Genomic DNA, 17,500 nt, shown 5'->3' with positions numbered 1-17,500 from the left:
ACACCTTTGCTATGGTTTGATCCATGGCTGTAGAAGATATTTCCACCCCATTCCGATCGCCAGGTGCTTATAGATTGTTCGGTGCCAAAGGTTTCTTGGAGAACATAGCAGTGAGCGGTCTGCCTTGAAGCCACTTAAAAATTTTCCTACGTTTAATAGAATTATTTAAGCCTCTTACATTTAGGGAAATTATTTTAAAAATAATTGATGAAATTCCGTGATCCATCATTAATGCATTAAAGCAGTTACTAATTGACCTGAACCTAGCCGGGCGTATTTGACTCGCCTGCTGTGAAGCATAACTGCATCTAAAAAAGTAGGATGTAAACACGGGATTTACAAAACAAAACAATAACAACATGATATCACGTATTATGTAAAACGCTCCTGAGGGAGTGTTAAGGTTAGCCAGTGTATGCAAATTCGGCTACATTTAGGTTGTTTAGAGTTATATATGAAACTGTACAATGCTCTTTTTGTTGATAAAGGCAATTCTAGATTGAAAATTTAATACGAAAACGAGGAATAAAGCTTTAAGCCCTGGCCAAACGTAGGGTAAAAGCGTAGTTACAAGAGGCAGAAATTGACTTACGGTGTGATTTCAGTGTCCATCGGGCTCTTAAAAATATATATACAATAGTTGTCAACAGAGAGTGAGGTTGTTTACCATTTACAAAAAAATTCCGGAAATTTCTATGGAAATTTCCATCTGGTGATAAAACGTGTTCCAGACTTCCAGTTAACTCAAGTCTGTTCGCCGCCCAGTAATTGCGATTTTACGCGCCAAAATTAAACATTTGGCCGTGAATAGCCTGAAACTGGTGAGACCTTTCAAAACTTGTAAATGGAACACATTTCCATCGGAGAGTTTCCAATTGGAAAACGGGACTACCTCTTCAGACGTCCCGCTGCTCCCGGAAATTTTCCAGTGGAACGAACCAAAGTGTCGTGTACCATTTACAAACCAACCGGGATTTCCGGAAATTTTTCCTAAATGGTAAAAAACCTGAATATCGTGCTACGTTGCGGATTTGACGGTGTTTACAATAAAATTTGCTCTTGCACTTAAATTGCTTACAATCTTTGAAATGCATCGGTCAGTAAGAAAAAATCTCAGTATGTATGAAATAAAAACATTACACCATGGAAAGTGCTTGAACTAATTTTATTCACTTGTCTCCATGCATAAAAAAACTCACTCGTTCGCTGCTCTCACTCGTTCCATTTGTTGATGCATCGCAACTCGTGAATAAAGATCGTTCGAACGCACTTTCCTTGGTATAATCTCTATATCACTATCCATCCTGACCAATCGCTTATCGATTCTATGAGACATAGGTTTTCCTCTTCAGAACGGCAGGGACAGTGGAACGTATTTTGCATTGGGGGGGGGGGGGGGGGGTTCTGGGGAAATTCTCCGCCACAAAATTTTTAAATCTTGAATCTCGGAAATGCTACTTTCAGCATCCTCGGCGAGATATCAAAAAAAGAAACGTGGATCAACCGTAAAACCGTTTTAATTTTCTTTTATTTTTTGCCAAGCCCCCCCGGCTCCACCTTGCCTGAACTGGAACACCGTGTTCTCTTCTTACACGATTTTGGTGGCATATCGTTGGCTTCTGTGGTAAGTTGAAGATAGACAAGTTTACCCGTTTGCTTGAGAGGAGTTTATGCCGGAGGACGAAAATTCACGTCTACTCCATCAACCATCCCAATCCAGTTATGTTTTTTATATTATTTTGCAATGCAGAAACCCAAGTGCGTCTTTTCGGAACCTTTTTCCTTTTGTTAAGTATGCACATGTGCGGAAAGGCTATCACTCTTTCAAGCGACAGTTCTGAAACCTCGCATTAGAGACATAGTGAAGAATGATGGAATGTAATTTTCTGGTGGACGAACAAAAAGAGCTAAGGAGAGATCTTTTGTTTTCGTCCACCAACATGGCTGGCGGCATTCTCTAGATGTAACGTACAGATAGAAATCCTTCGTAAGCATAATTTGATTTCATTTATTTAACAGAACGATGTTCCCTTCCCAAAGAAACAAAACGATCGAATCTCTAGATCGATCTTGGTAATCCCGAATCGGGTTAGACAAAACAATGGTTGGTACCTATTGCATTAATCACAGTATTTTCTGATTCTCACAACATGCTTACGAAAAGTATCAACATAAATCTTCTTAGCGCACTATCAATACTTAAAGTAGACAGATTAAAATGAGATGTCAAACCCGACGTCCCAATTTTAAACGATTTCACCAGGAATTCTTGGGTTTCACTTACGTGATCAACAGCCATGTTTTTCAACGAAAACAAAGGAAGACGTTAGCATAAATAATAGCTTTCAATTCCCGGAGTATTGGATTGGGACACCAACATGACAGCATGTGAAATTTAAGAATATAGTCGAGGTATCTACGCGTAGTGATCACTCCAATCGAGTGCTTCATTGAGCGTTATATCGGCCTTAAAGTACGTTTAGAATATTCTTGGTTTTTTTTTAGATTTAGCATGAAGAAGGATAATGAAGCGAGAACTAGATATGTAAAATAAGTAATTACCAGTGACTGCTGGACCTTTAGTAACCTCTCTTTAGCATAAAATGTTATTATTCAAAGATAAATGCTTACGAAGGTTTTCTATCTGTACGTTACGTCTAGAGAATGCCGCCAGCCATGTTGGTGTGCTAAGGGAAGGAAAACCCCTACAGAAGATCACTGGCCCTCCAGGTTGGGGGTTGGGCGTGGGGCTAACAACCCCACCCCGTAAAAAACGATCAAGTTACAGAAACCGCAACTATGAATTCAAATCCACAGAGGCCTATGGGAATTTCAAGCCAAGCTCCTGAGCTTGGCAGTATGACAGCTCCTAGTGGAAACCCATCACGGGAAGCTATGAGCTCAAGGAGGAATTTTCTTGGGCCCAAAACGATGGTACGACTTGCGACATGGAACGTCCGCACAATGTTTGAAACTGGTAAGACGGCACAGGTTACAAAGGAGATGGAAAGATATGACCTGGACATCCTTGGTGTTAGTGAATGTAGATGGACTGGCGCAGGAAGGAAGAAGACAAGTGATGGCTTTACAATTTTGTTTTCTGGGAAGGAAAATGCACATGCAAACGGTGTTGCCCTTATCATGAACAGAAGTATAGAAAAGAACCTCATTGAATGGGAACCTGTCAGCGATAGAATCATCAGAGCAAGGTTCCATTCCAAATATTGTAAGCTTACTATACTACAATGTTATGCCCCTACTAACGAGGCAGAGGATGAGGTAAAAGACGAATGGTATGAACAGCTCCAGTATGAAGTATCCAGAGTCCCTCGACATGACTTGCTGCTGATAATGGGAGATATTAATGCTTAAGTTGGCCTGGACAACAGCAACTGCGAAGCTGCTGTGGGGAAGCCTAGCTGTGGGAGTATTAGTGACAATGGAGAAAGGCTGGTTGATTTTTGTTTGAACAATAACTGTATAATAGGGGGTACAATCTTCCCCCACAAGACCATTCACAAACTGACCTGGAAATCCCCCGATGGTCGTACAATCAATCAGATCGACCACGTAATAATCAACAAGAAGTGGAGGAGATCCCTTCTGGGTGTAAAAGTATATCGGGGTGCAGGTGTAAGCAGTGACCACTACATGTTATTCGCCAAAATTAAGCTAAAGCTTATGGCTGTAGACTCCAATAAACAACGCAGGAGAGTGTATGACATCAACCGATTGAAATCGCAAGAGGTCAGAAGAAACTTCAGCATTGAGCTTAAGAACAGGTTTGCTCCACTCGCCGATCTTGAGGATGAAATAGATCAGGACCCAGTGGAGTGTTCGTGGAATCGATTCAAGGAGTCGTATGCTGATGCTGCAAAGAAAACTGTTGGCTTTTAGAAAAAGAAGACCAAGAAATGGTTATCAGCTGAAACTTGGGCCAGATTAGAAGTTAGGAGGAAGACAAAGGAGAAGTTGTTGAATGCTAAATCGTCAAGGCAGATTGAACGAAACACAGCAGGAGTATAAGATCAGAGATAGGGAAGTCAAGCGGATTGCAAGAAAGGACAAGAGGAACTTCATCAAGAATCTGGCTAGCGAAGCTGAGAAAGCAGCAGAGAAGAAAGATTTTGGAACAGTTTACAAGATCACTAAGCAACTTTGTGGCAACATCACCAATCACAGCATGCCAGTAAAAGATAAGCAGGGACAGATGATAACAACAGAAAGGGAGCAAGCTGCTAGGTGGGTGCAACACTTTGAAGAAGTCCTTAACCGGCCAGACCCAGAGGAACCAGCAGATCCACCACCTTCTGAATCATATCTTGATATAGGCACCAGCCCCCCAGCCACAGCAGAGGTTCGCTCGGCAATTGAAAACATGAAAAACAGAAAAGCCCCAGGAATTGATTCACTTCAAGCTGAGCTGTTTAAAGCGGACATTAATACAGCATCTAGGTTATTAACGGACCTCTTCTCAAAGATTTGGGAACAAGAAGTTATTCCAAATGACTGGACCAAAGGCCTTATATTCATGCTTCCAAAGAAAGGCGATCTCGGCAACTGTGATAATTGGAGGGGAATTACTTTACTCTCTGTACCGAGTAAGATATTTTGCAGGATACTGCTTAAGCGCATTGAAAACGCTATCGATTCAACACTCAGAGAAGAACAGGCTGGGTTTAGAAGAGGACGAGGTTGTATGGATCAGATCTTTGCATTACGAGATATCCTGGAACAGTCTCTCGAATGGAACACATCTCTTTGCATTAACTTTCTCGATTTCCAAAAGGCATTCGATAGCGTGCACCGAGAGAGTCTATGGAAGATCCTTCAAGCATATGGATTACCTCCCAAGATTATCAACCTTATCAAGATGTTCTATGACAACTTCGAATGTAGTATCATCCTTGGAAATACCATTACAGAAGCATTTCCAGTAAAATCGTGAGTGCACCAGGGCTGCATACTCTCGCCTATTCTCTTCCTTGTTACTATCGACTGAGTGATGCGTCAAGCAACTTCCCTGCGCTCTCGTGGAAAGCAGTGGACTATCTTCTCTCACCTTCAAGACCTTGATTTTGCTGATGATATTGCCATCCTTTCTTCAACACCTACCCATCTTCAGGAGAAGTCAGACGATCTCAATACAAATGCCAAGAAAACGGGACTGATCATCAGCAAAAAGAAATCCAAAATTATGTGTGTCAACTCCGACGCATCAAGGCCAATCAACATCGATGGAGAGCCGTTGGAACATATTGAAGAGTTTACCTATCTCGGGAGTGTGATCAGTACAGATAACAGTGCCCAGAAGGACATCAAGGCTAGGCTTAACAAAGCCAGGTGTGCATTTAGTAGACTTAGAAACATCTGGAAGTCTAAGCAGTACAGCCTTAAGACTAAAGTGCGCATCTACAACAGTAACGTTAAATCTGTGCTACTGTACGGCTCTGAATGCTGGAGAATTGTCAAGAGGGACATAAATAAAGTCAATGTTTTTTACAACAGCTGTCTGCGAAGGATCTGCAACATCTTCTGGCCCAATAAAATTTCCAACAATGACCTGTATCACAAGACTGGGTGCACAAGTATGGATCATGAAATCAAGAAACGCCAGCTTAGATGGCTGGGACATGTCTTACGAATGTCGTCGGAGAGGATACCCAAGGTTGCCCTTAGGTGGACACCTGCAGGCAAAAGAATAAGGGGAAGACCCAAAACCACCTGGAGGAAGACAGTGGAAACTGAACTTAGTGAGATGGGTTTGTCATGGGGAGAGGCACAGAAAATAGTTCGTATAAAATACAAACACAGTATTTGCTTTACACAAACAAGGGTTTTGCTCTGTCGCGTAGCAATTCGTTAAACTCACCATTCACGAACTCGCTCAGCAATCCATTGGGTTGAGCAGTAGGTAAGGTAAACTTCAGCATTCCTTAGCTCTTCCTTCCTTCGAAGATAGGTTTTAAGCAGTTTTTCTGCCAGTCTTTGCTCTCGTGTTTTTATTTTCTTGCTCATCTATGAAGTCATCTATTCTTCCTTCAAGGAGCCGAGCAAATCTTGCCAGTTCTTATTCTAATTTGTTTTCAGAAATCCGCGCGCTCGTTGGCCTCCTCTGTGAAGTACTATCGATCGTGTTTCTGATTGGACGAACGAAGCATTTTCACAGTCGTTCGCTTTTCTGATTGATTGGTTGTGTATTTCGACCGAATTTTACGCGGGCTCTTTTCCATGTGCAAATCTCAGTTTGTATAAAACGTGCTTTAAGTAGTTAAAGTGCTACATGTGCTATGATCAAATTTGTATCCCTTGAATTTTTAGGTTTATCAGATAGAATTCCAAGTAAGATTAAAAACACCGTTTACCGTTTGAAAATATCTGCATTGGTTCCGGAAATATTCAAGTTTGAAGAAAGTGTAAGATATGCAAATGAGAGGACTGATGACGTCATTCACTCAACTCAAGATAACCTCACGTATATGAATAGAGCTGTCTCGGTCAATTTCCACAAACATGCAAATGAAGATGATTGGTTGGTTTGATTGGTAATACCAAGGGGACGCGTGATTGCTAAGTTGCCATAGACCGATTGCATAAATGGCGGCCAAAAATGTATTCTTTTGTTTATGTGCTATTTAGACTCACTAGCCTCGCTCTCGAACGACATTTCTATTGTATTTTGTCCATGCAAACGAGGCTAGTGAGTCTAACTAGCACATAAACAAAAGAATACGTTTTTGGCGGCCATTTATGCAATCGGTCTATTGGTCCCTTTTGTAATTATCAATTTGACGCGTCTGCATAAAAGTGAGATTCAAGTCCAAGGTAACTAGCTATTAATCTCATTAAAGGAGACCTTAAACGGGTAGGAAAGTGGTGTTCAGCAAACCAACTACTTATAAATCCTGCTAAGACAAAGTTTCTGTTAGTGGGATCCCGACAGATGATCCAGAGCCTCCCTGATGGCACTGACCTCTCCTTTCTAGGCAAACAGATTACGCCCGTTATAAGTGGAAAAGACCTGGGGTAATAGTTGACTCCTATTTGACTTACGACAACCACATAAATGCCACTATGTCCTCATGTATTAGCAAACTCTGTCAAATAAACCGAGTGAAAGATTGTTTCGAGAAAGTCACATTAAGTGGCTTATCATTTCTGCTTTAATTCTCAGCAAGCTTTATTATTGCTCGTTTTCTTCGAACATGTAGTCTTTAGGTGACGGAGGTTACTGCAAAACCATGGACAAATGTCTCGATGAATTGGCTAGCAAGTTCCTGTGCCACTCTGACATTACTACAAACCATGGGCCGCTCCGTGGGCAAACGCGGAGCCGGGGCCGGGGATGGGATCGGGGTCTCTTTTCTTTTCCAAATTTCTTGTTTCAACTTTTGTCGTTCAATTCTCCTGTACTGTTATTGTCACTGACCGGCAGCTGTCCTTCATTTAAGGTGCAAAAATATCCAAAAAAAAAAAAATTAGCTATGAAAGCTTATAAGGAACATCTTAGCTTTTTTTCAAAATCGGACTTTTTTGTGTTTTAAAATTTGCGAGCATGTAAGTTTGTCTTTCCGAAAATTCGTTTGTTTTCGCAATTAAGAGAATTTCCATAATTGGAGTTTATAGAATACACGCCAACCGCCAGAGACACTGAAGAGTCGCTGAGCTCCACACTTTAAATCGCATTGTAAAGTTTACTTAGTAAATCAAAGTGCCACTGTCGTTACTCGTGGATATGAAAGTTACCGCGATTGTTTGAAATTTGCAGGTTGAAAGGTTCCTTTATGAACTAGTCAGTGTGATATAACAGCTGGATAATGGTTAGCCTGTCAGCAAGCTCTTTTTGTAGCCGCGAGCTCGCCCCAATCCTCTCGCGCCTACAAAAGATAATGATGTAACAACACAAGGGGCTTTCATAAGCGATTAGATACCCAAAATAACGCATGTATGTGAGGTGACCCCCTTTGCTGGAATTCAACCCTGTAAAAGAATTCTACTATTTCTCCAATAGGAATAAGATTACTCTTCAACACATCCTTTATAAAGAGCTGTACCATGTGTTCAAAGTTCCTAGCACAGGTGACAGGGTCTTTTTGAATAGGGCCCTATTTTTATTGTCAAGTCATACTGTTAATCTCATCATCAGTTAGCTTTTTTTTCTCTACAAGTCTATTTTCAAAAGATGTGACCAACTTGTTTCTTCTGCAGAAAAACCATGTGGGATAATTCAACACGCTCACGCTGAACTTGCGAAGGAAAAGACATGTTGTCAGTATTAGTTGACAATGTTATTAATCCAAGTGCGTACTTTCGCAATCTTTAATGTCTTTGTCAAGTTTGTTTAGTACGCATTTCCGTGTTTCTGCCGGTGTACCAAAAGCAAACAAAAAATAACATGTTTATTACAATGTGGAAACCCCTAGAGGCTAATGAGAAATCAATTTGTTTTCGTCCACCAACATGGCGGCGATCATGTTCAGTTCAGTTCAGTTCAGTTTATTTAGCCACAATACATTACCAAGTTTAGTATAAAAAAGAAATTATCACATGGCAAGGGAGCCCAGAAGAAACCATGGGGCTTATAGGACTTGGGCCCCTTCGTTACATAAAAGAATACAAATCAGAAAGAGCTTACATGGATTGATGGACTAAAGAGACTGCTTAATTAAATTACCATTACACACAACACGATATTTTCCTTATTTTACACTAGTAACAAGAACAAGAAGGGGAAGACATCAGAATCTGATAAATAACATGACAAGAGATACGTTTTAATCTTAGACTGAAAAGAATATAATGAATGAGCATTTCGAATGTCAGATCATAACTTATTGAAAAAGACTGGGCCTTGGCAAATGATACAAAATTCCCTTATATTAGTACGGCAAAATGGGATATAGAATCGGTTAGAACCACGAGTATTATAGTTATGAACCTGATTCGTACGTAAAAAAAAAAATACTAAAAGAGGGAGGAAGTAAGTTATTATTATAAGAATACGTAAGTTTACCTAGGTGCAAAGAATAAATATCTACAAACTTAAGGGCCCACAGACGTATTTTTCGCGCGTTGCTAAGGAAGTGAAATGTTACTTCTGGTGACTGACGTCATCACATCGGGAGCTGATCGGGAAACCCACTCACGAGCAAAAATCACCGCACGAACTGTTGTTTGCATCGAAGGTTTTTCCTCGCCCTTCCTCGAACTCGTTCTCAGATCAACTGCGGAGCGTCAACGAACTGACTTCCGGTTTGAGAAAAAGCTAAATTTCGGGCGGTCTTTAAATTGAAATAATTTTTTTTAATATGGTACGTTTCACCTCCAAATGCAGAATATAGCTAAGCATTGATTTTTTCAAATCATCTTTCTTGAAAATTTTATGGGTATTTCAGTATCGTTTATCTCTCTAAAAAGAACATTTTTCAAAATAAAAAGAAAACCATGCTTTGCTGGATGCAAAAACGAATACAAATTATGCAACCACTGATTAAATACCCAAATTGAGTAGCAGGTAGACAAATTTAGAGTTTTCTTTTAATGGTCACGTGACCATGGGCGTGGCATAATGACGTCATATTTAGGGTCATTGGTTTACAAAAGTTGGAAACTGACCAAAATAATGCCAAATTCTCTGAAATTAGTCAACTATTACAACCTTAGCAACGCACCCCAAAAAATACGTCAGTAGGCCAGGAGCCCATTCCAGATGGGCTCCTGAGTAGGCCCTTAAGGAACTTTAAGTCTCTAAATAGTGGATCAGTATGCGCATCAAAAGGCTCCTTATTAACAATTCTAACAATACGCTTTTGTAGCAAAATAAGACGATTAAGGTTAGTAGGGTATGTTGAACCCCAAACTATAATACAATATTTGTGTTAATTTAATTTAATTTATTTGTTTTGTTGAGGTTTAAGATTTAAAAGGTACTAAAGAAGATAGAAAACTAGGAAATCTTTCTATTTTTGGTCCTTTACGTACATCCTTTGTTTTGCAGGACCATATGTAATATCTGGCAACAAGGAAGTAAAAGTATTGCTTTATGTTAGATATAGGGTGTCCGATCTCAGGCCAATTATTATATCGGGAGTGAAAATGTTGGATTTTAGTTTTAAAAGATTTAATGTCGATCATCCTTAAACCTCTATTTTTATAATCACTGATCATAACATCTCGGTTAATTTTGTCCCCCCTTACACTCCAGAGAAAGCTGTAGAACATGTTGTTAATTACATCTAAAGCGGCATGGTTCGTTGGCAACGGTGATAGAATATAAACAAGCTGAGAAGGGATTAAACTTTTTAATACAACGATTTTCCCTAACAGGCTTAGACGACGGTATTCCCAGCAGCTTAAGCAGTTTCTAACCTTTCCTAATTTTTCGTTGTAATTTGCTTTCATGCTAACCACGGGATTGGTCGCAATCCAGACACCTAAGGCCTTAAGTTTGTCTGTAACCCATTTTAAATCTTTTTCGGGACATAATTTATCCTGACGCCCAGCGCTAGCTCCAGTCCAGAGGACTTCTGTTTTCTTGTTGTTAAGCTGCAAGCCACCATGCTAGCAGAGCCTTTCTCTTGCTTGCTCGATTTTGGCGTTCTCGAGAAAGGCTCTGCATGAATCGAGTAAGATCTTTTTTGAATATGCGCTGCATGTTGCCAGGATACAGTCTCGAACCCAAGCCTAATATGCCAGATCTCGCCGCCATCTTGGTTTTTCATGCCAGCGGGCTCAATTATAACAGAGTTTCGAAGCAAGCAACCGTGGACAATTTTCCTGTCGGTGTACAAAAGGCAGGACAATTGATCCCAACGGTCTTAATATCCGCGAAGAAACGTATTAGATTTCAGTTTATTATTTTAGTGATTTCCGTTATTTTTCCGTGACTCTTAGTATTTGAATTCAAAATCTTTGTAACTGCCATGTTTTATCACATTTTTTCCAGTATTACGTCAACATCCATTTACTATATATATATATATGTACATAGAAGCAATTCAATGTAAACTCTCATTGTACCTGAAGAAGGCTGGTTTGGCCAGCCGAAATATAGTACATCACTAAAATCAAATCTACGTTGTATCGGCTCTTGCTTAAAATATTCAATTATAACCATCGGTTTTGTCACTAAACGGACGCTCGCACTGGAAAAACCGGTTTGACGAGAGAAAACAAGATTGACTAGTCCAGAAGTTCGGGCTGCGGCGGCTTCAAAGAGTTGACGCGATTCGGGCAGAGCCTACTTTTCTCCTCCTCAGTAAAGAAAAAGACAAAAGGAGGCTCTGCTCGCAGGGTGGCCGCAAGCCAGATATCACACCGAAAAGATCTTGGTCGAGTAAGGCAGATATAAAGGACTTTTTTCATGGTCGTGTCGTCAGCATATTGACTAATCTTGATTTCATTTCCACACACAGTAATCCCTTTTATATCTTTGTTTTTTCGTATTTTGTTCGCTAATATTTCTGCACAAAGGATGAAAATATAAGGGGAAAGAGAGCAACCTTGCCTGACTCCTTTTTCAGGAATGAAGTAATTGCTTGCCCATCCGTTATTAAGGACGCAGCTTTCTATGTTACGGTAGCACACTTTGATCCAGCTTATTAATGACGATCCGAAATTGAAAGAACCTAGCGTTTTCCATATAAAAGACCATTCAACTGTGTCAAACGCTTTTTCAAAATCTAAAAACAGTAACAGTCCGGGAATATTATGAGCGGCAGTGTGATTTATTAAGCCATCAATTAATCTTATGTTTTCACCAATAAATGTTCCTTTAAGAAAAGCGGTTTGGTCACTATTTATTATTTTTGGAAGTACATTTTGGAGTCGATTTGCAATGGCCTATTTTATAGTCGAAGTTCAGTAGAGTAATTGGTCGCCAGTTTTTAACAAAGTAGGGTTTAAAACATGTTTAACATAAACGATTTTAAAAGGAAGCCATGCATGCCAGGAATAGATTAATAATTTAGCTGAGAAACCGTAGCTTACTGAATACATGTATGTTATGTAATGTATTGTATTATTGTATTCCGGTGTAAGTAAATGTTGTTATTTAAGAAATAATTATAAAAAAAAAAAAAACAACAAAAACTATAATACAATATTGAAAATAAGGGTAAACTAACGAATAATACAACGTTTTCAAGGCAAGCTTAGTGAGGCAAGGACTTGATCTACCAATAAAATTAATAGATTTAGAAATTTTGCAAGCAATATGTGACATATGTGGTTTCCATGAAAGGTTTTCATCCAAAATAACACCAAGAAAAGTAACTTCCTTAACGCGGGTCATCTTGTAACGTGAAGACGGAAAAAAATACTTTTCATTTAACAGAACGAAGTTTCCTTCCCAAGGAGACAACACAATAGAAACTTTAGATCGGTCTTGATAATCCCGAATTGGGGTACACAAAACAGTATATGGTACCTGTTGGATTAATCACAGCAATTTCTGATTCTCAAACAACGCTTATGATAAAGACCAACATGAATCCGCTGAATGTCAACCTGTCACTCCCAAAGTTGACATCGAAATTTTAAAAGATTTCACCAATAATATATTCGAGGTATCTACTCGTAGTGACCACTTCTACCGGGTGCTTTATTGAGGCGTCATATCGGCCTTAAGGTACGTTTACAATTTTTTTTTTAGATTTAGCATGAACAAGAATAATGAAGCGAGAACTAGACCTGTAAACAAAGTAATTATTAGTAACTGCGTATGCTGAACCTTTACTATTCTCGCTTATGCCTAAATTGTTATCAAGACATTCAAAAATAATAGGGTTTTATAGGGAATACATGAGAAAAATGCGCCACCTTGATGTGAGTCAGGTATATCATGAATGATTTCATGGATCCCTTGTATTTTCCCGGTATACATACGAGCCTTTAAGCTTACTGTGATAGTAAATGTATAACCCGTACCACTAGGTGTGTTCCGTAATTATTTTATACCATGTAGTTGCATGCCGGGAAGGTGCACTGGAGTTCCGTACTTCTAGGATATTTTTCGCTTAAATAAAAACCTTTTTTGACCGCACTATCACAAAGATTACACTGTTCTAGACATTAACATTGCAAGCAGAAGAGAAAATTGCGTAATGAAGGAGTCTAAATTTGAACTTCGCTTTTTTGCGTGGACATTGCACTTAAAGGACACTTTATTTCCTCTTTGCGGTCGATTTTAAGAACAGGGTAGGCGGAGCTTTGTTGTACAAACAAAAAAATTGTAGTGTTCTACGGTGTTTGATTAACTTTTGAATCTTGGATAAATTTATACCAATTACAGAAGACATTTTCAAACAAGTAAAAAAAAACAAAAAAAGAAAGAAAATTAATGGACATCCGAAATCATTTGTTCAAAAAACAATATGTGCAGCGCTTTTTTGTTAACAGACTAGCTTAAAACTAAACCTGAGTTCATTCGTATGATACACTCAAAGAAATAATGATAAAATTAACAAATGAGTGGCACTTTCAATTCGACTCTAATTTTAAAGTTAATTGACAACTTACAAAATTTTTATCGAACTTTTTCCTTATTCCCTAGTTCCTTAGTCCCGCTGGTTAAATACTAACTTGAACGAAAATAAAAATTTCATTTTCTGTAATGACATTTATATTTTCATGATTTTTAATTTAGTTTTCCGTTACCCAGCTGAACATTTGACTAAACAATTTTAATTTCGCTCAAGCGTTCATGGCCATGCGAATTTTCCGTCTTGTCCAACAACAACAACAAAACGGTGAAAAAGGCCTCTCAAGAAAAACTTTCATACAAGATGAAATACGACGTCTTTCTAGTTTTTCCCAAATCTAGAATTTGAGCAAGATGATTGTGCGCCTAAAATTTAGGAAAAAGTCTGAGAATTTTCATTAATGATGCTTTTCGTTTGAAGTGGTATGAACACTACTCCTTCCAGCAAATTTTCCGGGATACATTCCTGAACTGGACGACACGTGTGGGTCGAGTTTGTCGGCTCTTTGCTCAACTCCTGGAGAGATTTCCTGAGAGATTTCAGCTAAATGGTGTCGACGATTTTACCTTTCATCAAAGTTAAAATCATAGTGTCTTTGACCGGGAATTTCAGTATACACTGAGAACGGTATAAAATCCAAATACGTCAAAAAATTGAAAAACGCTGACATCCGTTTTGTACATTGAACTGTATTAAAATAGTCCAAAGAATTGGAGCTGAAACGGACAAAAAAGTTTTGAGTTGTAGCTCTGTAAAAGGTCAACCCTTTTGCAATAGCCGAGAAAACGTCCAGTAAAGTTTTATGGCCAAATCACGATTTTGCTGAACAGGGTAGGCGGGGCTTCGTTGTACAAACAAAAAAAATAGTAGTGTTCTACGGTGTTTGATTAACTTTTGAATCTTGGATAAATTTATACCAATTACAGAAGACATTTTCAAACAAGTAAAAAAAAAAAGAAGAAGAAGAAAGAAAATTAATGGACATCCGAAATCATTTGTTCAAAAAACAATATGTGCAGCACTTTTTTGTTAACAGACTAGCTTAAAACTAAGCCTGAGTTAATTCGAATGATACACTCAAAGAAATAATGATAAAATTAACAAATGAGTGGCACTTTCAGTCCGATTCTAATTTTAAAATTAATTGACAACTTACAAAATTTTTATCAAACTTTTTCCTTATTTCCTAGTTCCTTAGGTCCCGCTGGTTAAATACTAACTTGAACGAAAATAAAGATTTCATTTTCTGTAATGACATTTATATTTTCATGATTTTTAATTTAGTTTTTCGTTAACCAGCTGAACATCTAACTAAACAATTTTAATTTCGCTCAAGCGTTCATGATCATGCGAATTTTCCGTCTCGATGTAAGCGTCCAACAACAACAACAACAAAACGGTGAAAAAGGCTTCTTAAAAAAACTTTCATACAAGATGAAATACGACGTCTTTCTAGTTTTTCCTAAATCTAGAATTTGAGCAAGATGATTGTGCGCCTAAAATTTAGGAAAAAGTCTGAGAATTTTCATCAATGATGCTTTTCGTTTGAAGTGGTATGAACACTACTCCTTCCAGCAAATTTTTCTGGGATACATTCCTGAACTGGACGACACGTGTGAGTCGAGTTTGTCGGCTCTTTGCTCAACTCCTGGAGAGATTTCCTGAGAGATTTTCAGCTAAATGGTGTCGACGATTTTACCTTTCATCAAAGTTAAAATCATAGTGTCTTTGACCGGGAATTTCAGTATACACTGAGAACGGTATAAAATCCAAATACGTCAAAAAATTGAAAAACGCTGACATCCGTTTTGTACATTGAACTGTATTAAAATAGTCCAAAGAATTGGAGCTGAAACGGACAAAAAGTTTTGGAGTTGTAGCTCTGTAGAAGGTCAACTCTTTTGCAATAGCCGAGAAAACGTCCAGTAAAGTTTTATGGCCAAATTAAGATTTTGCTGCAACACTGTAAATGTGCTTTTTTGGGGCCTTTACAAGATTGGATGAACTTAAGTATTTTACAAATCGCTACTCAAAGCCACATCGTTTATATTTCTGCCAAAATAAAATCCGGACATATATCGATATATCTCGAACCTATGACGAAACTTTAATTTAAATAAACGTTTTAGAAGATTCCACCACAATTTGGGAACATCGTCACTTGTCACTGTACTGCTTAATCCGTGAGTTGCAAATATCCTCTCCTGGCTACTGATGGCTACCTTAGCGGAGTTTATTTTGAAATACTTATAATTTCAACATATCTACTATAATAGTCAGTGCGAAAGTATAATCTCCTGATGGCAGTGGACCCATGAAGTCAGTCGCAATGTCTTTCCAAGGTCCTTGAGGCAGTACAGTTACGTGAAGGGTTCAGGATTGCTAATAATCCACTCAAAATTAGTGAAAGCCATGACATGTTTTGCAAAATGCTCCAGTTTCCCTATTAATGCCGGGCCACCATTCCTTAGTTCATAACCGTTGTTTCGTGTTCACCATCACGGCATCACAAAACACTCTGGTACCAGGAATGCTCCAAGACCAACTGTGCTAGCATCATTACTATTAGTGATCTTTTTCTTTGCTTTACGCGATAAAAATATCCCAAATAGGCCAGTTTCGTATTCTAGCGGTTGGACTGGATCTAGCATGAGATGGAGGCTAATGCGGGCAAATTAATTTGCATTTGAAAAGATTTTCCCGCATTAGCCTCCCCTCTATATGCTAGATCCAGTTCAGCCGTGAGAATTCGAAAATGGTCTATGCGGCATTATGTGCTTGGGCTAACCGTCTCCTCAGCCGGCTGTAAAGGCCGCATTGTGCTCAGGACCAAACAAATGGTTCTCCTTTCTTTGTCACTATCCTCAGAGGCTATCTCTAGATCTGCCATTGTCGCAAGGTCAGGGATAAATCTTGCTTTGAAATTCACTAGGCCTTTACTAGTAAGAAACGTTTGTGACTTCTGACACATTTTCTTGTTCACCTGCTTGGCTTAATTAACAGCATTGACGTTCTCTTTGGATGTTCCAGTCCCTTGCTGTAACAGTATTAGGCCTAGTCCTGTTCCGGGACTCCCTCTTGCCCCGCCTTGAAAATGGGCCTGGAACTTTTCCAGGCCTATTTTCAGGGCGGGATAAGAGGTAATACCGGAACGTAGATGAGAGCCTTGGTATATGAAACACACATTTCTCTTTGTTAAGGATAAGACCTAGCTTAACATGATCAGCTCTATCAGGACCATATACACAATGTTGTTATCTGAAATGTTTGCTGTTCCACTTCATGCCGAACCGGGACTGATTAATCTGAAATAAATGTGTTTATTAAAAACTGAACTGCAGATATCAGAATTCCAGCATTTTCATTAATTTGCTCGCCGGACAAAGGCTATCAGTTCATATACCTGCTTTACCAAATATGGTCAAGGAACGCGCCCACTCAGCAATAAAACGAGCTGAAAACTCTTTTGCAGCTCTGGAAAAAATGGCCGACAAAAACCGTTTTCGACCGGAATTGAACGAGGCAGAAATCGATGCTTTAGTCGACCATACATGGAAGAGTTGTTGATCCTGGAGTTTTTAATAGAACAATTATTCTGCTCGGGCTTGCTAGATATAAAATGACTATTACTATGGTTAATAGAGGGGAATGGTTATGAAACCCGACAAATTTCTTTGTTGTCGGTTTTTGTTCTCTTTTTTGGCCTTGGCCGTGCACAAAACACAATAGTTGTTTACTCCGTACTGAGGAACTAACCAATATAGAAACGTGTTAGTTACGTAATTCATGCAAAGTGTATGAGCGATAAGATTGTGCACGGTCGTGGACTTTCCAACATACATACATACATACATAAACTTTATTTTTCCTCGAATTTAAGAGTAGCTATTATAAAAGCTAATATTTCCGAGAAAACAATAACAAAAGTAACAAAATATACAACAACATTATTAACTACGATTCTGTACAATATTTACAAGTTATGGCTAAAAGAAATAGGACTATATATAAAAAATTTA

General features: G+C 38.8%; 1 protein-coding gene and 1 pseudogene across 1 annotated transcript in view; both read left to right on the top strand.

Annotated features, from left to right (window-relative positions):
- Nucleotides 1-3,351: 3,351 nt before the first annotated feature.
- LOC137969542 (craniofacial development protein 2-like) lies at nucleotides 3,352-3,929 on the top strand (annotated as a pseudogene).
- An 8,657-nt stretch (nucleotides 3,930-12,586) lies between these two features.
- Nucleotides 12,587-17,500, top strand: part of LOC137969533 (polyunsaturated fatty acid 5-lipoxygenase-like) — a 42,078-nt gene continuing 37,164 nt past the window's right edge. Inside the window, exon 1 of the mRNA XM_068815831.1 lies at nucleotides 12,587-12,628. The gene's annotated coding sequence lies outside the window, so the exon portion shown is untranslated. The remainder of the gene's footprint in view (nucleotides 12,629-17,500) is intronic.

This window comes from Montipora foliosa, chromosome 9 (assembly GCF_036669935.1).
Source record: "Montipora foliosa isolate CH-2021 chromosome 9, ASM3666993v2, whole genome shotgun sequence".
Classification (NCBI taxonomy): Eukaryota; Metazoa; Cnidaria; class Anthozoa; order Scleractinia; family Acroporidae; genus Montipora; species Montipora foliosa.
This window is presented reverse-complemented; position numbering and strand designations above follow the sequence as displayed.